Source organism: Petromyzon marinus, chromosome 59 (assembly GCF_048934315.1).
Source record: "Petromyzon marinus isolate PM22_M1 ecotype Great Lakes invasive population chromosome 59, UKy_Petmar_22M1.pri1.0, whole genome shotgun sequence".
In the NCBI taxonomy this organism is placed as follows: Eukaryota; Metazoa; Chordata; class Hyperoartia; order Petromyzontiformes; family Petromyzontidae; genus Petromyzon; species Petromyzon marinus.
In genome coordinates this window covers 16,727,966-16,751,888 of record NC_133725.1, presented here as the reverse complement: position 1 = coordinate 16,751,888, position 23,923 = coordinate 16,727,966, and the positions used below count along the sequence as shown (strand labels likewise).

The following is a 23,923-nucleotide window of genomic DNA, read 5'->3' as shown; positions in this document are numbered from 1 at the left end:
CACGTGGCACGAGACGCGGGGGCGGTACAAAGTAACCACGCCCCCGTGACGTCAGAGCCATGAGCTCCTCCCCCTCACACCTGAGCTCCTCCCCCCCTGCTCCCCATGCGCGACCACGCCCCATGGCCCGACATTTCCCTCCCCCTCGCTACCCCCCCTGCCCCCCCCGCCCCTCCCCGTGACCCCCCTTCCCCCCCCGCCCCTCCACATTCGCAACCCCCCATGCCCCCTCACAACCCCCCATGCCCCCCCTCGCGACCCGCCCCCTCACCCCCCATGCCCCAACCCCCTCCCCTCGTCACCCGCCCCCTCACCCCCCATGCCCCGCCCCCCTCCCCCGCTGCTACTTCCGCTTAGGCCGGGGCCGAGTGGAGGCGGCGCGCGCTGTGGATTGTGGGTGGCGAGCGGCTGATTTGGATTCCAGCTCACGGCCACCGTCAGTGGCTCGCGAAAGCTTCTGAAGCGGCGGCTCGCTGGGCCTCCTCTACGTCGACTCAGCCTGAAGGTGAGAACCTCGCGCGGTGTGTCCACATCAGCAGTGGCGGCGGCGGCGGTGGGGGGAGACAGAGGAGGCGCCTGGCCCACAGCCGTCACGTTCTGCTGAGTTTGCTTCAAGCAGAGCTCGGCCCTGCTGCTGCTGCTGTTGAGAGGCACTCCCAGAGGGCCGTGTGGCTGATGGGAATTATAGTTGTGGTTAAATTATAGTTGTGGTTACAGTTCATAATAACGGTTTTTGGGTTAGATCGCGTTTATTTATAAATGTGTCGTAACCCTCCACCACCCGACACGGCCAATCAGCAAAAAAAGTGTCACGTTGACAAAAGACAAATAATTCACTACTTTAGCCCAGTACTCAAACTGTAAATGTGGATTCACTCTTCAACACACCGGTGGGCTAAAGTAGTGAATTATTTGTCTTTTGTCAACGTGACACTTTTTTTGCTGATTGGCCGTGTCGGGTGGTGGAGGGTTACGACACATTTATAAATAAACGCGATCTAACCCAAAAACCGTTATTATGAATAATATTGGTCGCGAAAGCCTACGTGTTAAACTGTGGTTACAGTTGTTGGTCGTGGTTATTGTTGTGTGGTTGTTATTGTGGTGGTTGTGCAGGTGGTGGCACACGAGTTAACCCATAGCACCAGGGTCTAGCCCTCCTCTTGTACCTAGCCAGGCAGAGCAGTCAACCCATGGCACCTGAGTCTGGCCCGTGGCCTCCTCCTGCACTTAGCCTGGCACAGCCGTCAAACCTTGGCACCTGAGTTATTGTGGGGACATCACCGCCACGTAGTGGTGAATGGCGACAGTTGATGTGTGTGGGCTTGTGTGTGAGTATGATGGTGAATGCGTGAGTATGATGGTGAGTATCATGGCGAGTGTATCATGGTTAGTTAGTAATACTGAGTGTGAGTTTGACTAATTCTCCTCTCTCTCGCTGTCTCTGCTTTCCCCCCTAACTACCTCGCCTGGTGTACAGGAGGTTGTGGGTTCGACCCCGACCCTGATGCCTGCTGTATATTTGGAGTTTGCGTGTCTCTGTCTCTCCCCGTGGTCGTGTGGACTTTTTCTCCGGGTCCTCCGGTTTTTCCCTCCACATTTAGAAACATTCGTTTAAAGTTTTTACTTAAAACTTTCGTGACTGTGATGATGAGCCACTTCGTTGAGCTATCATTGGTGCCAAATCGCTTCTGAAGAAGAGATGTTTAGCTCAGTGGACCTTAGTCTAGTTTTCTCTCTCCTTCCCGAGCACAAAAACAAGCAGGAGCAGGGGTAGGAGCATTCTCCACTTAGTGGTGGTGATGACGCCACGGCGCTTGTGCCAGGATATGTGCACCACAGATATCCATCACATAGAGACCCATAGAGTCATCACACATAGACCTATACACTCACCACGCACATACCCTCAGACTTGCACAGAGAACCATAGACTCACCACAGAGACCCATAGACTCATCAGACAGAGAATCACAGACTCAAACAGATCCACAGACTCGCACAGAGCCCTATAGACTCACCAAACAGAGACATAGACTCACCAAACAGAGACATAGACTCACCAGACAGATACCCATAGACTCAATCGTATCCATACTCACACAGAGACCCATAGACTCACCACAGAGACCCATAGACTCACCACAGAGACCCATAGACTCACCACAGAGACCCATAGACTCACCACAGAGACCCATAGACACATCAGACAGAGACGCATAGACTCACCCCACAAAGACGCATAGACTCACCCCACAGAGACCCATAGACTCAGAGAGAGACCCATAGACTCACCAAACAGACCCATAGAATCACCACATAGAGACCCATAGAGTCATACAAAAACGCATAGACTCATCACACAGAGAACCACCGAATCAAACAGACTCGCACAGAGCCCTATAGACTCATAAAACAGACACACATAAACTCACCACACAGAGACCCACGGACTCTCACAGAGACCCATAGACTCACCACACACAGATCCATCGACTCACAGAGAGCCCCAAGGGCTCGCGTGTGTGGTTATTTAGTTGAAGGTGGAGGGGGATTACCAGCCCCTTGCACCCATCCAGAACTCCCTGTTGCCACTGTGTGGCTGCGAGGCGACGTGAGGTTTACAGCTGGTCAGGTTTGGCGCCCCCCCCCCCCCAAAATGGCATTTCTCACAACCACCGCCGCGTTATCGACCGTCGCCATTCGCCAATATGTGACAGTGACGTCACCACGGCGCCTGTGCCAGGCCAGGTGCACTTTGAAGCCACGTGAAGTGTCGAAGGCTCGCTGACCGGAGGTCCTGGAACAGACCCAGGTGCCATGGGTTGGCTGACTGAGATGACTGGCAGATGCACCACCTGTACCCCGTACTGTGCCAAATTGCTGCATATTTATCATCCGGTGTTCCGCTCGTTGTTGTGAGCGTCACTCCTCCGTTGTTGGTGGAGGGCGACTGTCTCCAACTGCCCAGTAGAAGCGTCCTTCACGAGCCTCCCCCGCAGAGGCCGATCCCGACACCGCTGGTACCAGTCGTCGGCAAAGCCCACTCAGCTCCATATCCTCCCGTAACGCATCAGTCCGCCTCCACTACAGCCCATGGCGTTCCCGCCCATCCCCCTCCATCCACCCACATACTCACCTACCGGCTTACTGACGCACTCACCCACTCATATCTGCTCACGCACCCACACATTACATTTTAAATGCAGGCCACGCAAAGCATCGTGATCAGTTTACACCAAAATCTACTCTCAACCACTTAAACCACATATTCGTGAATGATGCGCACCCTAATCTGCCACTACGGTTGTGTGCAGGGTGTTGTGATGTCACGTAGTACGACGTTTCTCCTGGTCCCCCCCTTCTCCGTTATAACGCGCCGTCTATCTATGGCCTCGTCGCATTGGCCTTCATGGACGAGTGGTGATGGTGAAAGATGATTCAGCGGTGGACACTGAATTTACCGGGGCCCCATTTAACGTTTAGGTGACACGGGACACGGTACGTGAAGAACCTTTTATCTTTCGATTTAAAGCTTTCGTGACTGCAATGATTCATCTTCTTTGGTTCTTTCGGTAAAGTCACGTAGAATTAGAATAAAATAATAAATTGATAAAATAAAATAACACAATAATATTCTCACGACGTTTCGGCCACAACACAAGCGGCCTTCATCGGGTGAAGGGACGAGACTGTCTGGTAGGACAACACTCCAGCGTTGTCCTACCAGACAGTCTCGTCCCTTCACCTGATGAAGGCCGCTTGTGTTGTGGCCGAAACGTCGGGAAAATATTATTGTGTTATTTTATTTTATCAATTTATTATTTTATTCTAATTCTACGTGACTTTACCGAAAGAACCAAAGAAGATGAACCTTTTATCTGTCCTATAAGCAGACTCCTCTGCGTGGGATATTTAACACCTCTTAATGCACAGACAACAGCCAACTCAGCCTCGCCTGCCGGAGGAGCTCACTGATGATCGGACAGTGCCCAGATCTCTCAAGCATCTGTGAGCTACTCGCACACAAAGATCCCCCGTGTAGCCTTTAACAGACTGTTGGGGCAAGTGCTTTATAACATCATCAAAGGGGCGCTGCAATATGATGCAATCCAAATCACCGATCAGAGATTTTCCTATATATGGTCTTTGTTGATCGTGAATCAAGACTAATTGTATTGATTCCACTCAATCGATCCTGCAGCAAGCTCGAAATGTCCGATTTTATCTGCAATATTCTGCGTTTCACAGATCATACAAAGCAACGGTATTGATGCCCGATTTGTATGAGCGAGTGGGTGGCAGGGTGAGTGGGTTTTTGAGTGGGTGAGTGAGGGTGTGGGTGGCTTTAGTAGTTGAGCGGGTGGGTGAGTCAGATAATGAGGCACCGCAGTGGCGAGATGTTAACTCCCTCGCCCAGAATACAGGATGTAATCAATTCGATCCCGACCCTGAAGCCTGTATATTTGGAGTTTTCATCTTCTTCCGTGGTCGCATCGATTTTTTTTATTCCTTGGGATTTGTTTTACACGTAGGCTTTCGCGACCAATATTATCCATAATAGAGGGTTTTTTGGGTTAGATCGCATAAATATATAAATGTGTCGTTAAAACCCACCACCACCCGACACAGCCAACTAGTAAGGGTTGTCACGTAATCAGAACATGCCAATTTATCACTAGTACAGCACACCGGTGTGTTGGAGAGTCAAGCCACAACATTTACAATCTGAGTACAACTTTTCGCCAGTAATTACAACTAGCTTCATCAGGCGACAGCCAGATTTGTGGAGAAGTTAGTCTGTTTCGTTCCTTATAAAGAGGCATAGATGTGGTGACCACACTTTGGCGCTCTTGATGCAAAGTGGGGAGGGGGGGAGAGATTAATGAGTCAACGTACATTATGCATGCGCATTATGTGAACCCTTTGCGCTTGTCCTTCTGGTCCATTGTGTGCATTAAAATAGCCGGGTTTTCCCTCCGCATTTCAAATCAACATGCGTTTAAAGGATTTGAATGCAATAAATGTTTACGTGATAAGCCACTTCGTCGACCTATTATTTGTAACCAGGTCACTTGCTATACCTCTGTGTGCCTTACCTGGTAAAAAAAAAAAATGTTTAGTTTCAGTTTATTGGATGGTTGAGTGGGTAGGTGGGATTTTGAGTGCGTGGGTGGGTCAGTTGGAGATTGAGTGGGTGTCAGGGTGAGTGGGTGGGTAAATTGGTGAGTGAGTGTGTTTGAGATCCAGTGGGTGGGTTTGTGAGTGGGTGGGTGAGTAGGTGGCTGAGTCGGAGTGTGGAGTGCCATGGTGGCGAGATGTTAACTGCCTCGTCTTTTATAAACGAGGTCATGGGTTCGATCCCGACCCTGACGTCTGTATATTTAGAGTGAGTGGGTGTGTAGGTGGGTGCATAGGTAAGTTCTTGAGTGAGTGGCTTGGTGTGTTGATGAGTCAGTGGGTTAGTGAATGAGTGGGTTTGTGAGTGGGTGAGTGAGTGTGTGGGTGGCTTTAGTAGTTGAGTTGGTGGGTGAGTCAGATAATGAGGCGCCACAGTGGTGAGATGTTAACTCCCTCGCCTGGTATATTGGAGTTCGTAGGTTCCCCCCAACCCTAAAGCCTGTATACATTTGGAGTTTGCATCTTCTCCCCATGGTCGGGTGGAATTTTCTCCGGGTTCTCCGGGTTGTCCCTCCGTATTTAGAAACATGCATTTATAGAATGTGGCTGCTATAACGTTCTACGTGAAAAGCCACTTCATTGAGCTGTTATTTGTGGGCAGATTGCTTCTGATAAAGATTTATATAGCTGTGGGCCTTACCTGGAAAAAAAAATCGTTTTAGTTCAGTGTTTTTTTATGATTGGCTGGGTGCGTGGGTGAGTGGGTTGGTGTGTGGGTGGGTGGATGAGTGGATGGGTGAGTAGCTGGATGCATGAGTGTGAGTTATAGATTGAGAGAGTGGCTTGGTGAGTGTGTGAGTGGCTCGGTGGTTGAGTTTGTGGGTGGTTGAGTAAGTAGCTGGTTGAGTAAGTGGCTGGTTGAGTTAGTGGGTGGTTGAGTTCATGGGTTGTTGAGTTAATGGGTGGGTATTTGAGTGGGTGGGTGTGTGGGTTCATGGATGGGAGAGTCGGAGAATGGAGCGCCATTGTGGTGAGATGCGAGCCACTTCACCTGGAAAACAGGAGGTTGTGGTTTCGATCTCGACCCTTCTGCCTGTATATTTGGTGTTTGCACGTTCTCCCCTTGGTCGCATGGATTTTTCTCCATGTCCTCCGGGTTTTCCCTCTGCATATAAAATCAACATGCATTTATAGGATTTGGCTGCAATAAATGTCTACGTGATAAGCCACTTCGTTGGCCTATCATTTGTAACCAGGTCACTACTGAAAGTGATGTACAGTATATAGCTCTGTGACCCTTACCTGGTAAAATAAAATTAGTTTAGTTTATTGGCTGGGTTGGTGAATGGGTAGGTGGGTTGTTGTGTGCTTGGGTTGGTGGGTTAGAGATTGAGTAGTTGTCAGGGTTGAGTGGGTTTGTTGTGAGTGGGTGGGTGAGTGGGTGGCTACGTCAGATAGTGGAGTGCCATTGTGGCGAGATGTTAACTTCCTCGTATTTTATGCAGGAGGTTGTGAGTTCAATCCCGACCCTGACGCCTGGAAATTTGGAGTGTGCATGTTGTTCCTGTGGTCGCGTGACATTTAATCAGAGTTCTCCGGGTTGTCCTGCTGCATTTAGACACATGCATTTATAGAATTTAGCTTCTACATGAAAAGCCACTTCATTGAACTGCTATTTGTGGTCACGTGGCTTCTGAAAAATATCTATTTTGCTGTGGGCCTGACCTGGTAAAATAAAAAAAAATATTTAACATTTAGTTTAGTTTGTGGATAATTGGGTGGGTGGGTGAGTGGGCAAGTGCATGGGTGAGTGCCTGGGTGGGTTTATGGGTACTGAGTGGCTGGGTGAGTCAGTGCCTGGATGCATGTGACGGTGGGTATTTAAGTGAGTGGGTGACTGTGTGGGTTAGTGGGTGGGAGAGTCATATAGTGGGGGGCCACAGTGGCGATATGTTAACTACCTCGCCTCGTATACAGAAGGTTGTGGGTTCGATCCTGACCCTAATGCCTGTAGATTTCCCTCCACATTTAGAAACATGTATTTAGAGGAGTTGGTTGCTATAAATGTATACATGATAAGCCACTTTTTTGAGCTATAATTTTTGGCGATGGTGCTTCTGAAAACGATATTTATAGCTCAGTGGGCCTGACCTGGTAAAATAAACCTGGTTGAGTTAGTGGGTGGTTGAGTTAATGGGTGGTTTAATTATTGGGTGGCTTTATTATTGTTTGGTTGAGTGATGGGTGGATGATTAGTTATTTGGGTAGTGGGTGATTTGGTGAGTCGGTGAGTGGCTGAGGGAGTGGGAGGTGGTTGGGTGAGTGTGTGGGTTAGAAATGGAGTGGGTGGCAGGGTGAGTGGATGTGTAAGTGGGTGAGTGAGTAGGTGAGTGGCTGGGTAATTAGGTGAGTGGCTCGGTAAATTATTGAGCAGCTGGGCGAGTAGGTGAGTGTATGGGTGAGTGTGGGTGGGTATGTGGTTGGGTGAATGAGTGTGTGGGAAGGAGGTTAGGTGGGTAGTGGGTGGGTTATACATTGAGTGAGTGCGTTAGTGACTGGGTGAGTGAGTGGGCAGGTGGGTGGGTGAGTGAGTGGGCAGGTGGGTGGGTGAGTGGGTGGGTTAGCAATTGAGTGGCTCGGTGAGTGAGTGCTGGGTCGGTGAGTGGGTGAGTAGGTGAGTGTGTGGGTGTTAGTTAGTGGGTGGGTGATTGATGGGGTGGGTGTGTGAGTGAGGAGATGGGTGGGTGGGTTGGTGAGTGCATGAGGGAGTAAGTGGGTGGTTGGGCGAGTGCATAAGTGAGTGGGTCAGTGAGTGGGTGTGTGGGTGTGTGTAGATTAGTTTGGTATGAGATTGAGTGGGATGCTGGGTGAGTGGTTGAGAAGATAGGTGGGCAAGTTAATGAGTGAGTGGGTGGGTTAGTGGAGGGGTGAGTGACGGGTTGGGTGAGTGAGTGAATGGGTGAGTGACGGCTGGGTGGGTAATTTAACATGGGAAGTTGAGTGGGTAAGTTAGCGTGTAAGTGAGTGGATGGCTGAGTCAGAGAGTGAGGCGCCAAGGTGGTGAGATGTTCACTATTTTGCCTAGTATACAGGAGGTGGTAGATTCGATCCCGACCCTGTCGCCTGTATATTTGGAGTTTGCAAGTTCTCACCCGTGGTCGCCTGGATTTTGTTCTAGATACTCAGGGTTTTCCCTCTGCATTTAGAAGCAACATGTGTTTAGAGGATTTGGCTGCAATAAATGTATCTGTGATAAGCCACTCGTATATCTATCATTTGTAGCCAGGTCTATTCTGAAAAGGATCTATATAGCTTAATGGGCCTTGCCTGGTGAAATAAAAAGTAAATTTCAGTTTAAAGCTTTCATGACTGCAAGGATTCATCTTCTTGGTTCTTTCGGTAAAGTCACGTAGAATGGGAATAAAATAATAAAATTAAATAAGACAATAAAATTCTCACGACGTTTTGGCCACAACACAAGTGGCCTTCTTCAAGTGAAGAGACAGGTCTGTCCGGAAGACAGAGCTTGAATGAACGCTGACATGCAAGGACCGCGTCTATTAAGCTGTGTGGGCGGAGTTAAAATATGAATTTGCATGTTACCTGCATCACCTCCGGAGAGGAGGAGGGAGGGGGCTGGGAACACAGGCAGAGAGGAAACAAGAAAAGGGGCAAGTGCAACAGCCAAGGTGCGCTGTTGTGTCCTGAGTTGCCTTATGACTATGCTGTAAACTGGACTACTATATAATACAATATTATACCTTCCAATCTAAACTACATTGTATAACATCATATCATAGACAAATTCCACTTTTGAATTATACAATGCGTTACTTTACACTACCCTATACTTTAGATTATAAACTATTAGACTTGTGATATTACACTATGTCTTATTCTATGAACCCAACTATATACCACACTGATGTATATTCATTATGCAATTACGATGCTATATATTGCCTTATGAGTTATGTTAAACATTACAATGTTATACTATTAATTATTATACTCCATGTTGTAAACCATACCATTGACCGTGGTGTGAGAAGTATTAAGAGGCAGTGCCAGCGAAAGGGCTGCGGTCTGAAAATCACCATAAAATACAATCAATTAAGAACCGAAATGGTTTAAAACATCTTTCCAATGGTTACTAAGCCAGAATCCATCTTCTCGGTTGAAATTGTATCTGTGCTTGTATATGTGGATGGCCTCATGAACGAATCTCTCATGGTAGCCGGTTGGCTTGCAAAGAACCTCTGTCTTGGAGAAGTCAATGTCATGTGAGCCCACTGAATTATAACAGTGATCTGCCACGGCAGAGGAGTTCGTCCTACCGTGTTTCAAGTCTGCTTTATGTTCGCGGATGGGGTCTGATATATGTCGTGTGGTTTCTCCAATGTAGCTGCTACCACAGACGCACTTTAGTTTGTAAACGCCCGGGTACTGTATGTCTGGAACCACATCCTTTACAGATGGAACCAGATCACGGATTTTTTTGTACTGTGTTGAATTGGACCTGGATTTTGTGTTTATTCAGGATTTTGGAGATATTTTTGTGACCCCCGCAATGTACAGTGAGGGAAAAAAGTATTTGATCCTCTGCTGATTTTGTACGTTTGCCCACTGACAAAGAAATGATCAGTCTATAATTTTAATGGTCGGTTTATTTGTGGTGAAGGTTGTTTTGAAAACGAGCTACGTAGCTCATTGGGCCTAACCTGGTAAAATAAACATAATTTAGTGTGTAGGTGAGTGGGCGGTGGGTGAGTGAAATATTGGGTTAGAGATATAGGTGGGTGGCTTGCTGAGTGGGTGAGTGGCTCGGTGGTTAAGTTAGTGGGTGGTTGAGGTAGTGGGTGGTTTAATTAATAGGCGATTTAGTTTGTGAGTGGTTGAATTATTGGGTGGTTGACTGATGGGTGGGTGAATAATTCCGTGGTAATGGGTGAGTAGATGAGTGGGCGGGTGGTTGGGTGAGTGGGGGATTAGAAATTGAGTGGATTGCAGGGTAAGTGGATGTGTAAGTGGGGTGGGTAAGTAGGTGAGTGGCTGAGGGAGTGGGCAGCTGGTTGGGTGAGTGGGTGGGTTAGGAATTGAGTGGGTGGCAGAGTCAGTTGATGTGTAAGTACTGGGTGAGAAGATGAGTGGCTCATTGAGTAAGTGAGTGGATGGGCGAGTAGGTGAGTGGATGGATGAGGGAGTGAGTGGGTGGGTGAATTAGTGGGTGGGTGAGTGGATGTTTGGGTGGGTGGATGAGTGAGTGAGTGTGTGGGTGAGTGAGTGAGTGTGTGGGTAGGTTGTTAGGTGGTTAGTGTGTGGGTTATAAGTTGAGTGGGTTAGTACCTGAGTGAGTCGGCGGGTGGGTTGGTGAGTTCGTTGTTGGATGAGTGGGTGAGTATTAGTGGGTAGGTATGTAGGTGAGTGATTGACTGTGTGGGTGGGTGAGTGAGTGAAGAGATGGGTAGGTGGGTTGGTTGGTGGGTGCGTGAGTGAGTAAGTGGGTGCGTGAGTGCATAAATGGGTAGGTGAGTGAGTTAGTGGGTATGAGATTGCGTGGGTGGTTGGGTGAGTGGTTGAGAATTAATTTTGATGAGTTAGTGGGTGGGTGAGTCGGTGAGTGAGTGGTTGGGTTAGCGTATGGGTAAGTGAGCAAGTGGTTGGGTGAGTGTGTGGGGTAGTGAGTGATTGAATAAGTGGGTGAGTGAGGGGCTGGGTGGTTGGCTTGGCTAGTGAGATTGTGGGTGGGTAAGTGAATGGGTGAATGGGTGTATTGGTCGGTGAGTGTGTGAGTAAGTTAGTCGGCACGTGATTGAGCGGGTGGCTGGCTGAGTGCGGGAGAAGATGGGTGGGTGAGTTAGTGGGTAGGTGAGTTGGTGCGTGGTTGGGTGAGTGAGGGGGTGGTTGGGTGAATGGGGGAGTGACTGGTGGGTGGGTAAGTTAATGTGGGAGGTTGAGTGGGTGAGTTAGTGTGTAATTGGGTGAGTGGGTCAGAGAGCGGGGTGCCACTATGGTGAGATATTAACTACCTCACTAAGTATACAGGAAATCGTGTATTCGATTCTGACCCTGCTGCCTGTATATTATGAGTTTTAATGTTTTGCCTGTGTCTTCGTAGATCTTTCTCCGGGTCCTCCAGATTCATCCCTCCCCATTTAGAGTCAAGATTTGTTTAGAAGAAATGTCAGCTTGATAAGCCACTTCGTTCACGTATCAGTTGTAACCAGATCACTTCTAAAATGTTTTATATAGCTCTGTGGGGCTTACCTGGTAAAATACAAAATAGTTTAGTTGTAGTTTATTGGATGGGTGATTGGGTAGGTGGGTAGTTCGGTGCGTGGGTGGGTTAGAGGTTGAGTAGGTGGCAGGATGAGTGGGTGGGTGAGTAGATAAGTGGCTGGTGAGCAGGTGGGTGGATGAGTGCATGAGTTATAGATTAAGTGGGTGAATGGGTCAGTGTGTGATTTGGGGAATGAATAGGTGATTGGGTGGGTTAGTGGAGTGTTGAGTGAGTGGGTCGTTGAGTTAGTGAGTGGGGGGTATGCAGGTGGGTTCGTAGGTAAGTGGTTAAGTGAGTGGCTGGGTGTGTTGATGAGTGAGTGGGTTTCGCGATTAAGTGGGTGCCACGGTGATTGGGTTCATGAGTGCTTGGCTGGGTGTTTGAGTGGGTGGGTGGGAGGCTGAGTCAGAGTGGAGCGCCAGGGTAGCGGAATGTTAACTCCCTCGCCATTTGTATAAGACATCGTGGGTTCGATCTCAATCGTGACGCCTGTATATTTGGAGTTTGCATGTTCTCCCTGTGGTTGCATGGATTTTTCTCTGGGACCTCCGAGTTTTTCATGCATATTTAGAAATATACATTTAGAGGCTTTGGCTGCTATAAATGTCCACGTGATAAGCCACTTCTTTGAGCTATCATTTGTTTGCCACGTCGTTTCCGACAAGGATCTATATAGCTCAGTGGGCCTTGCCTGGTGAATTTAAAATAATTCAATTGTAGTTGAACTATTTTAAGTGAATAGGTGGATGAGTGGGTCGGTGGGTTGGTGAGTGGCTGGTTTAGTAAGTGAGAGGTTGGATGAGTGGGTGGGTGGTTGAGTTGTTGGTTTAGAGATTAAGTACGTGGCAGGGTGAGTGAGTGGGTGGTTGAGTTGTTGGTTTAGAGATTCAGTACGTGGCAGGGTGAGTGAGTGGGTGGCTTTACGAGTGGGTGGGTGGGTGGATAAGTCAGAGAATGGGGCGCCATGGTGGCTAGGAGATGTTAACTGCCTTGCCTGGTATATTGGACTTCGTAGGTTCGATCCCGACCTTGACGCCTGCTGTATATTTTAAGTTTGCATGTTCTCCCCGTGGTCGTGCAGATTTTTCTCCGGTTTCTCCAGTTTTTCCCTGCACATTTAGAAACATGAGTATTTTGAGCATTTGGCTGCTATACATTTCCATGTGATAAGCCACTTCGTTAGGCTATCATTTGTGGCCAGGTCGGTTCTGAAAAATAGCTCTGGTAATATAAAAAATGGTTTCATTTATAGTCTACATAGGATTGACTTCCCAGGAAGTAACACTCATTGTATAAACCCCAGAAGAATATTGTTTTGAGTCACCTAAACCAGAATGTGAACTGATATATTCGTATTTTCAAGCGAGGTTCTTGGCCACAGACCACCTGGACAAATATGATGTAGTTTAGTTTGCATATGAATTATTACTTGGGGTTTGTTGACATGATAAAGTTAATGTTTTCTTTGACAGGTCTATTGTGTTGTACACTCTGACAGGGGCTCAGGCTTGTTGGGGCAGCATCTGGCTGAAATGCACCTTCACAACAGGAAGATTGGAGAGAGGCTTCACAAGGAAGAGAAACTATCGGTATTGAATCATGAAAATGTAAAACATGTGGAAAACTAGGCCCACCGATCCAACCCTAGCATCATGTCAACTATGTATTATGTTGACATTCCTTCGCACTGAGAGTAGGCATGCTAATCGGATCTAATGAATATGTGTAAACAGGCGATTTGTGTGTAAACAAACACACATTTCATACAGCTGTTTATTAATCGTAAAAATCAAGCGATTGAGCTAGTGAATGAGATAGACACATGCTGTCATTATTTCATACATGAACACAACTAGCCAGCCAGCGGTCATGCTTTTCCACACCTAATCACATTCATCTCTTTGTTTTAGCCATCTTTGTGATGAAGGGAACTGTATTGTTCATGTGTGTGCAATGTACTTTTCAGAATATGAATTATGTTGGGTAATATATGAATTATGGCTATTAAAAGTATCTGTATTTAAGTCCATCAGGGCAAACTCTTCTGCAAAGGAGACTTAGAGCATTCAACATTGCGTCCCTTTATATTTTTGCTAATCGCAATATTTTTCGATTTAAAGCTTTCGTGACTGCAGGGATTCATATTTTTGTTTCTTTCGGTAAAGTCACGTGGAAGGGAAATAATAAAATAATACAAATAAAACATTATATAATAAAATTTTCACGAAGTTTCGACCACAACGCAAGCAGACGTCCTCAGATGAAGAAACAGAGCTGTCGGAAAGACAGCGTCTTAATGAACGCTGGGCAGTGTTCATTAAGACGCTGTCTTTCCGACAGCTCTGTTTCTTCACCTGAGGACGGCTGTTTGCGTTGTGGCCGAAATGTCGTGAGAATTTTATTATATTATGTTTTATTTGTATTATTTCCCTTCTACGTGACTTTGCCGAAAGAACCAAGAATATAATCGCAATATGTTCAGGAGATAAATGTCAAGGTCTGCTAGCCAAAAGAAGGCTTTAGGAGAGAGTTCATGTAGTTTTGCTATTCATTCATTAAAGGGCAATAGAGTAAATGCTAAAATAAATGTTTTCAGCTAATTATTTATATACGCTAGATTTACAAGTCTATAATGTACAGAAAATACCATGGTTGGCCAGACCATTGCTCGGCATCTGCATGTGGCTCCTGGGCAGTTCAAGTGTGGCTCTGCAGAGGCGCTGCTAATTTGTAACTCTTCAATTTAACTTTATATGAAGTGAGAACAATCTGGTATCGGAGGCAGGCCATGAGTACTCCCAGGGCACTGAGATTTCTAAAGTCAAAATTCCACAGCCAGTCGACACGAGTCAACTTCTGTATGGCTAATCTTTATCTCTTGTGGCTCCCGCGGCCATCTGAAGATTATGGTATGCTGCTGGTAGGGTCAGGAAAGTTGGTCACCCTTGGTATATATCTGTATATGCGTTGATGATTTTGTGCAATGTTCAGCTGCTCCGTCACGACAGGGGTCCCAGTCAGTTTGAGACTGCTAAATTAAGGTTCTCATGTGTTTTACAGATTTTGATAAAAATTTCAGTCTTGAATTTCTCCCAACAGGTATAGACCCTGGGCAGGAGGATGTAGAGTATGTGGGTTTCATACGGCTATATGCTGTGGTTACATCCCACATGTGATCTCCGCTTTAAAGTCATGAAACTGGTTGTAGCCCATTTAAATTTGAATATACCCGTTTAACACGTAGGCTTTCGCGGCCAATATCATCCATAATATCGGTTTTTTTTGGGTTAGATCGTTGAAATATAAATTTGTCGTTAAACCCGCCACCGACAGCCAATTCGTAAGGTTTGTCACATAAACAGAACATTCCAATTCGTGAAGGGCTCACAAGTGACGTCATCACATCTATCCCTCCAAGGAATGAAACAGGAGGATTTCTCTATGATTTTGGCTGTCCACCTAATGATGATAGTTGTAAATACCAGCGAAACGTCATACTCAGATTGTAAATGTTGTGGATTTTCTCTCCAACACTTCGGTTTGCTGTTCAAGTAGCGGATTGGCATGTTCCGTTTACGTGACAACCTTACTAATTGGCTGTTAGGTGGTGGTAGGTTTAACGGCTCATTCATTTTTATGCGATCTAACCCAGAAAAAACTATGTTATAGATTTAATATACCCTTTTGTTGAAGGACAGCCTGGGTGACCAAAGTTTTATAGGAACGGCAATAATGTTTACTTGATTAAATTAGTTTTATCATGGAGCGGTGAAATCAGCTGTTGTTCAGATGTCAGTCTAATTAGTATTACATCGTAGAAATATGAGAGTCCTTTGTGTAATATTCTATTAACCACTGATGATGGTAACATTGGTTTAAGGTTACATTTTAAGAAGAACTAGATTGGCGTACATTTTATCTTGTGCAAGTACACAAATTTATAAAACAATATATTTGATAAAAAAATGCATATATTTTCTTCCATTGCACACAGTTGTACCATTGATAACAGGGCACACAGTTACAACTGACATCACCAGATATCACTGAAGTTCCCTCAGAGATCGATCTTGCATAACCAGTGTTCACGTAATCAGTTATGTTTTCGCTAATTACCAATTACACTCAGCCGGGTTTGAGAGACTTGTATGAATGTATGTTGAACTTCCTTTCCACCGTACATAGCCAACCGTGCTAAACGGAGGTGTGGGAATTAAGCGCAGAACCTATCGTTAGGATCAATGCTGTTGTAATTTTTTTATGAGGATATCAATTGGTGGCTAAAATGAGATGTTCAAAGACTACAGCATGATAATCGGTACATAACATGAGTGTCGAATTATGTCTTAAGAATTACCCAGCCATTTGTACGTAAAATTCAACGTTTCTGGGTGACATCTTAAGTCCGTGTTCTTCATTGCAAGGCCCGTGGGCCGGTGGCAGTCCCTGGTGTCCTTTTTACTGCGACCCCTGACGTGCAGTCCCCGACAATACACACAAGTGAAAACACCCATCATGCTGTCAAACCCCCCAATGGTTTCAAATGTGAGATGGCTCTTTCACTGATAATGTCTTATTCGCGAAAGTGGCCCCCCTCCGAAAATGAGTGAATATCACTGTTTTAGGTCAAGGATTGGCCAAATAAAGTAGGTATTATTTGCTTATGTTTCTAAATGTCCGTAATAAAACTATATTTATGCCACCAGCTGAATGAGTGGCAGGAGGACTGGGTGACGTTCTTCTCACGGCAGCAACTGCAGCTTCAGCTGGACATGATAGAGAAGGACTACGGTGAACGGGAAACCCGCGAGCTCTGGTCTCGGCTTCAGGTTCGTAAGCTGTTTCACTCTCGCCCTTAACCCTTTCCTGTTCCGAGACGACTGCTCATTTCAGGATGGGTCTCGTTCACCACCGAATCTCGGAACCCGCAAGCGGTTCAGCGGTAATTTTATTTAGAGAGGCATAGCGCCGTTGTTTTTAAAGACATTGTACTCGCCGCAGAGCACCGTAGCAACAGGACAGCACTCTATTATAGCTGGTACCAAACTGTGCTACACACGTTCCCGCACGGCCTTGTGGGATCCTCGGTACTAATAAAGTTAATTAATATTTACTTCCTATTACGTTCCGATGACGTACACGAGATTCAGCGGTGAACGGGATGCACCCCGCAACTTGCGGTCATCTCTGAGCAGGAAAGAGTTAATACATGCAGCAGTGTAGCTCATCATGTGCACAGCCATATGGGAAACCCATTTGATCGCAGTGGGTTTTCGAGGTGACTTTAAAGGTAAAGTGGTGTTTCACACGCAGGCTTTCGCGACCAATATTATTCATGATAAAGTTTTTTTTGGCTTAGATCGCCCATTAGTAATGTTTCTGACATGAACAGAACGTGCCATTTATGTTATTGCTTCGGCACTCTGGTGTGTTAGAGAGGAAACGCGGAACATTTTAAAATGAGTACGACCTTTCGCTGGTGATTACAACCAGCATCATCAAGCAATTGCCAGAAGCGTTCTGACTTCTGGCAATTGCCTCATTGCAATTGGAGGTGGGTGTACGACGCATGTAAATTTATGCGATCTAACTCGAAAAAAACGTTATCATGAATAAAGCGGTGTTGTTTTTTGCGTGGTGTGCAGCTTCGGTTGGGGGATTTTTTCCGGGACGTAGAGGTGGTTCTGGCACTGCTCCACAGTGATATATGGACTGGGAATGCTGCAGAGATTAATGAAGGGCCCGTCATCTTTGACCCAGCCTCCTTCTATGGGCACTCGGAGTACGAGCTTGCCATCGCTGGGTACAAAAAAAAGCTACAAACAACCAAAACAATAGCAGCAACTGCCGTTCACTGCCCTGTCTGTGGCATGCAAGGTTCATTCGTATAACCTCAGTGTGGCAAGGGCTGGCTCATTTAATAAATAACAGAGACCAGGTAGAGTTGTGGTTGAGATGTCTACATGCTGAGGTCTCCACCCTCTCTATTTGCTAACTTACAAAGACTGATCCTTCCTTGCTAAGGCGTTTTGGGCAAATCCTGTTAAAGCTGATACAGTCAACAAAACAATAGTGGAACGATAAAACTCTTACTTATCCACGGCACTTGAGGATGCTTGAATGTTCCAGAAACACAGTTTGTCGAACAAGGAACCCCTGTTTCAGAGACAAGTTGCCACTGATGTGCTTTACCAGAAATCCAAGCTGAAGATAATTCATTACACGTCAAATGGAATTCAAACCCTCAGAGCTGGGATATGCTTCAGTGAACAAAAACACATTTGACATGATGTTTACTGTGCAGCCATTGGTGACCAAGTTGAGACCACAGCATTCCTGCACTTAATTCGCAGGAACGTTTGTTGATAGATGGCTCACTGAATTTTGAATGGAGGACCTCAATGGCATTGGCTCGGTGCTCTGACATTGAAATTAACCTCGAGCCACTCAATTACCTGCATTACGTTGAATTTGTTAAAATGTGTTCATTGTTATGTTGTTCGTGCTGGAACAGCAGCATTGTAAGATTTTGAATGTTTGGTGTTGTTTGGGTACAGGATGTTCCAGGAGCTTTAGCTCTACGCTTCACTCATCCTACCACGCTCTCATCCCAAAGTCACAAGGCTTCGGCAATAACCAGAAGCTCTAGCAACTCTTCCACTACCTGAACCACTGGAATTACTTTGGGACAGGATACCGAGGGTAATCCATCTCCACCATGCGCAGTCTCCTCAAGTGAATGAACGGTGCAGGAAATCGTGGGCTATGGTGTATAACTATAAAAATTCTTATCGGCCATGATATACATTGTTGAATAAAGGCCTTCCCTAAGCCACCAAATAAATCTCACAAAACTAGTCCATTTAATTGCTGTGCAATGCCCTAGGCATTCCACGTGAGTGTGACCGGGGGTCCCTTTGTTCCGCATCCTGGCCATGATATCCGCGCGAAAACTGGGTCAGTTAATGTTAGAATCAGAATCTTTAATTAGGCTGGACGAATCTGATGAGCTATGAAGCTCTTTTTTTCACAGATGTCCAGTCGGGGCGAGTCAGAAAGTTACAACAACAAACAGCAATACAAACAGATAGGAGGGCAAAGTAAAGGAACGCGAAGCAAATTTTGACTTAAAACTTTCGTGACTGCAGGAAATCATATTCTTGGTTCTTTCGGTAAAGTCACGTAAATAGAAAACAAAAAACAATAAAATAAAGACCACTTGTGTTGCGATTGAAACGTCCTGGGTTTTTTGCTTTTATTATTTTCAATTTATTTTTTATTTGTTATTTTTTAATTTATTTTTTTATTTTATTTGAATTTTATTTCTTGTTTTCTATTTACGTGACTTTACCAAGAATATGAACGCTAAGCAAGTCATGAAATGAAAATATATAAGAGTTCAAATTGCATTAGTGCATCAATTCCTGCCAAATTTTTTTATCACCAAATGCCATTTTGGGCAAGGCAGCATAACAAAAACAATCCCAGATGTTTGGCTAGTACCAGTTACAGTGTATGTTTTTGTTGTTGTTTTGCTATGGGAGTAAACCCATGCAGAGAAAGGGACCAGAATTAGGAAAGCGATGCCAGGCACTCCTTCAGAAGATGCCATGCACGGGCGTGACCACTGCACCACCCTGACGCCCAAACAAATGTAATTCAAATAATCTACAATACTGGAAAAATAAACCCTATTAGTATCAACCGAATGTCTGGACAATCTGACCCCCTCTACACAAGTAACAGTTGAGAGTCAACGCTGTGATGTTGTGCGATTGGTGCAAGCGACCCATCGTTGTGTTTTAATGTTGAGCGGTTAAACTTGCACTGTTGTGGGGTGAGGTCAAGTCCGATGGCTGCTTCCAGCGGTGTCAAGGTGAGCGTTTTGAAGAGGCTCGCGAAGGATGATACTTGGCAGTTTGGTGCAGTCTCCCTCCATTAACAACAGAGGACAGAGGAGCGACGCTCACAACAATTGGCTGAGCACTGGGCGTATACAACGCATGAAGTCGGCAGCAAGTTTATCTCAGGGAGTTGACCCGCACACGACAACTGGGTCTGTCCCGCGTGTTCACGCTATAACGCGGTTGCCTTCATTTAGGGAACGCGCACCGCCATAAGGCGACTTGTGAGCAGTCGACGCCGAACTACTTTCTTGAGCTGCGCGGTTGAGCGAGACGAGACGGTAACGCGGCGGCGTCCCCTCAAGTTGTTTGTAACCCAATTCTGACTGCGCTTGGACATTCATTACGGGGGAAATAGTTTTCGCTTAGCGCGGCACTTTTCAGGAACGCATCTACTGCGTTAAACGAGGACCCGTCGTACAGGTGCTGTGCACACTGTACTGGGAATCAAAATCTGTTTTGACCCTGGAGAAATCCGAAGCGCTATCAAGCTCTCACTCACAGGTGTCCAGTAAAAGGCGGTGGGGGGGTCACCAAGTGACACGCAGCTTGACCGTGGAGTAGACCGCGAGGACGCCAACGTCGCCTAGGCAACGCCGCCCCCCCGCCCCTCTGGCTCTGCCTGCCTCGCTCTGTGCACGTGAGGTGCCAACCACGTGACGCGGGCCACTGCGCGCGTTGCGTCACCGCTCACCGTGGGGGGCCCCTCCGCTACGTCCACATCGTACAGTCGCACATTCATTACTAGTTACTCTTAATCATGTTTATGGTCATCGTCATTAAAGGTGAGTTTAATAATAATACCACTACTACACAATGTGTGCATTAATATATACGGCATGAATAAAATGCACCTGTAAATATCCTAAGTAAGTTTGACCTGACATTATTGCACAACAATTGCCCAGCCACCGTGGGATGTTTATCCTCCAATGTGTATCTGGCTCTGACCTGACTTATATAAAAGTGCAGCTCTGCAATTGCTTGGTCACACCACCGCTGGTGAAAAGACTTTCATGAGAGCGAACTCTTTACGAGTATTTGGTCTACTTTTCCATATAACAATAGGTTTTACCCTTTCTGGCAATACAACAGGTGTCAAGATGTTAAAACACCAAACAGAATCCTCATTCAAGGAATACTGTCTGCATTAACCACACGTACTTGTGGTGAACATGCAAACATGCTCTGATAATATATGCATTGTCTTTGAAACTGATTAGTCCACACCAGGAAGGTCCCATATTCTACTTTTCCACGTTGACCAGATGTGTTGGAAGAGCCGGCTGAAAGCCACACTTTGCTGCATCACACATGACTTGCCGATCAGCTAACTGTGGTGTACCCATTTAGCGACCTATGGTCTGTGAGTTCAGTTTACTAACCATTAACAGCATGGCAGCTTTCTAATTGGCTTGTGTGACAATTAACCCATGTCATTATCTCTTGCACAGCCTGAAATAAGTTTTGGCGTCAGGGATGGAAATTATGACTCACCCACCTGCACCTGCCTTGTGCTCCCAGACACCTAAGGACCTTACTACCGCTGTGAGAAATTGACGGGCGTAGACTGCTGCATGGCGATGATGTATTCACGTCGTTCCTGCTGTTTTCCTCTTTTGCTAGGTGATGCAATTGGTGTGCCAACACCTCCAGATGCAGTTCCTGAAGGACGTGGGCATTCGGGACATGTTCGTTTTGCCTGTAATGAATGAGTTTGTCCAAACACACAGGGAAGTCAGCTTGTTCATCGAGGTGCGTTTCCCATGTTTATTTCACTCGATTGGTCGTCTGTTTGCAAGGTCATGCTCTGCCCAGAGGTCACCCACTGAGATTTTTTTTTACCGTAACATTACCGTCACTTGGGTTTGGTGATCGATTCAACAGGGCAAAAATATTTGTAAGAAGCGTAAACATGGCAACGTGATCATTGTCAGACCACGGAGGACCTTCAGAATGCCGAGTATGATCTTTAAATTGATCCTGGATGTCATTCCTGACTTACAGTACCCCGGGGTTTACAAATTGAGTTGTACCTGTGGTGATTGCTATATCGGGGAGACAAAGCGACATGTCTCTGACCGAATTCGCGAGCACAAATGAGATTTGAAACACGGCAGAACGAATTCTTCTGCTGTGGCTGATCATTGTCACAACGCTATGGGTGATCATGAGATTGTCTTCTCCGATACCAAGGTTCTCTGTAAACCTATAGGTTATCACCAGAGATGTGTTCACCAAGCCATTCAGATATACAAATACAGGCATACCTTCAACCGAGAGGATAGTTTCAAATTAAGCAACCACTGGAAGGACGTTTTAAATCATACCAACCGTCAACTAATTTCTAACAGCAATTTCAAGTAGTGGTATACCAAGCATATTCCTTCCGAACTTTCTATTTCCCTTTTTTCTACTTCCCCCTGACAGCACATTCTTGCCGATCTTTAATTTTTCTATTTTTTTTCCGTTTCTATTGCACATACACAGTGACCCATCCCCCGCACCCTCTACACAACAAAAGACGGATTAACTCAGCCCCGCACCCCACCAAGGTCCCCCTACATGGCTCCTCCCACCCGCCCCCCCTTAACCTGCATTTAAGCTTTTCTATTTCCACGGTTTTCTACTCCGCACCTTACAGCACATTCTTGCCGATCTTTAATTTTTTTCTATTTTTCCGTTTCTATTGCACATACACAGTGACCCTCCCCCCACACCCTCTACACAACAAAAGACGGATTAAGTCAGCCCCTCACCCCACCAAGGTCCCCCTACATGGCTCCTCCCCCCCCCCTCCCATAACCTGTATTTAAGCCAGAGGTTTCCAGAGCCTCGCCACTTGGTGCAGCGATTTTTTGCTGTGACTGTTTCCACCTGAAGACGGAAGCTTGTGTTACCTTCGAAACGTCGTGTTTTAATTTATTCTTTTATTTAATTTTAATTTATTTTTTACCTACGTGACTTAACCGAATAAAACCAAAGATTATAAAATAAAACCCCAATTCAGGACCCTACTGTGACTCAGTGTGGATTTCTTGGAGTAAGTCTTTTATTATAAAGAATTACAGGGGCTGTTTGATGACACGACTAGGGAGCTGGCTTGCACTGCGGGGAACTTAATATTCAATTTGGATTCTGCAACCCTCAATAACCTTTTTAAGTTCCATTTGTGCATGTAAAACTCGCACAAACAACCATACCCAGAAACCCATAGACTCCAACAGAGACCCATGCATTCCTACAGACACTCAGACTCACACAGCAACCCCATAGACTCACACAGAGTCCTTTTGACATGCACAGAGACCAATAGCCTCACACAGAGATCCATACACTCAAGAGACCGAAAAACTCACACAGAAATCCATAGATTCGCACAGAGGTCAATAGAATTTTAATCTGAATATTTATTTATACTGGATGAATCTGATGAGCTATAACGATCTGTTTTCACAGACGTCCAATCGGGCGGGTCAGAACATAACAAAAATACAATACAAAAACACGACAGGGAAGGTAAACAAATTGTTTAAATATATACAAATTAAACTGAACTGTTTTTATCTTACCATAGACTAAAATAAACCTGTTGGACTCGCACAGAGACCTTAACCACTAAACCTCGAACAAATAAAACCCTCTAAAACCTCTAAACCCCGTAACTATCTAAATCCCTAACCATTTAAACCCATAACCATCTAAACCGCTAACCCTCTCAAACCCTTTACCCTTAAAACCCTAACCCACCAAAAACCCCTCACTCTCCAAACCCCTTAGTCTTTTAACCCTAACCTTCGAAGCCATTAAAAATCAAACCCTCAACCCTCTGAATCCCTAACCCTCTAAACCTTGAAACTCTAGGCTTCTAAAACCCTACATCCCTAATATTCTAAATACCAACCAATCTAAACCAAAACCCTGTAATGAACTAACCCTCTAGACCCCTAACCCTCTGAACTCACAACCTTATAAATCCTCAACTTCTAAAACCCTAACCCTCAAAACCCTAACGTTCTAAAACCCTAAATCCCTAATCTAATCCCAACACATTTAAACCCCAACCCTCTAAAGAACTAACCCTCTAGATGCCTAACCCTTAAAACACCTATACCCCTAAAATGCTAACCCTCTAAACACATAACCCACTAAACCCCTAACCCTCTAAACCCATAAAAAAAATTTTGGGGTTAGATTGTGTAACTATAAATGTGTCGTTAAACCAGCCACCACCTGACACAGCCAATTAGGAAAATTTGTCACATCAACAAAAAGTGCCATTTAGTGTTGGAGACTAACCCAATATTAGTTGTGAAAGTCTAGGTGTTAAACCCTCAACTCTCAAACCACTAAACCCCTAACACTCTAAATCCCTAACCCTCTAAACACCAAATTCTCTAAAGGACTTTACCCTGAAGACTCCAACCGTCTAAACACCTCACCCTTTAGAACCCTAAACCATAAACCCCAAAAACTCTTAGCTGTCTAAACCCTTAACCTTCTAAACCAGACATGGGAAAAGCACGCCCCCCGGGCCGTATACGGCCCGTTGGGCTTTTTAATCCGGCCCGCCGAACTTGTACAAATATTATTATTACTAAATTAAATTTTACCTTTC

General features: G+C 45.7%; 1 long non-coding RNA gene across 2 annotated transcripts; it reads left to right on the top strand.

The window, feature by feature from the left end:
- Nucleotides 1-327: 327 nt before the first annotated feature.
- On the top strand, nt 328-19,105 carry LOC142905902 (uncharacterized). 2 transcript variants are annotated; one of them, XR_012929914.1, is made up of 4 exons: nt 328-505; nt 12,874-12,990; nt 16,108-16,230; nt 17,047-17,426. It is a non-coding gene; the product is annotated as an uncharacterized LOC142905902 (long non-coding RNA). The 2 variants fall into 2 exon arrangements; XR_012929913.1 differs by lacking the exon at nt 17,047-17,426 and adding an exon at nt 17,959-19,105 and having other exon boundaries at nt 330-505.
- The last annotated feature ends 4,818 nt before the right edge of the window (nt 19,106-23,923 follow it).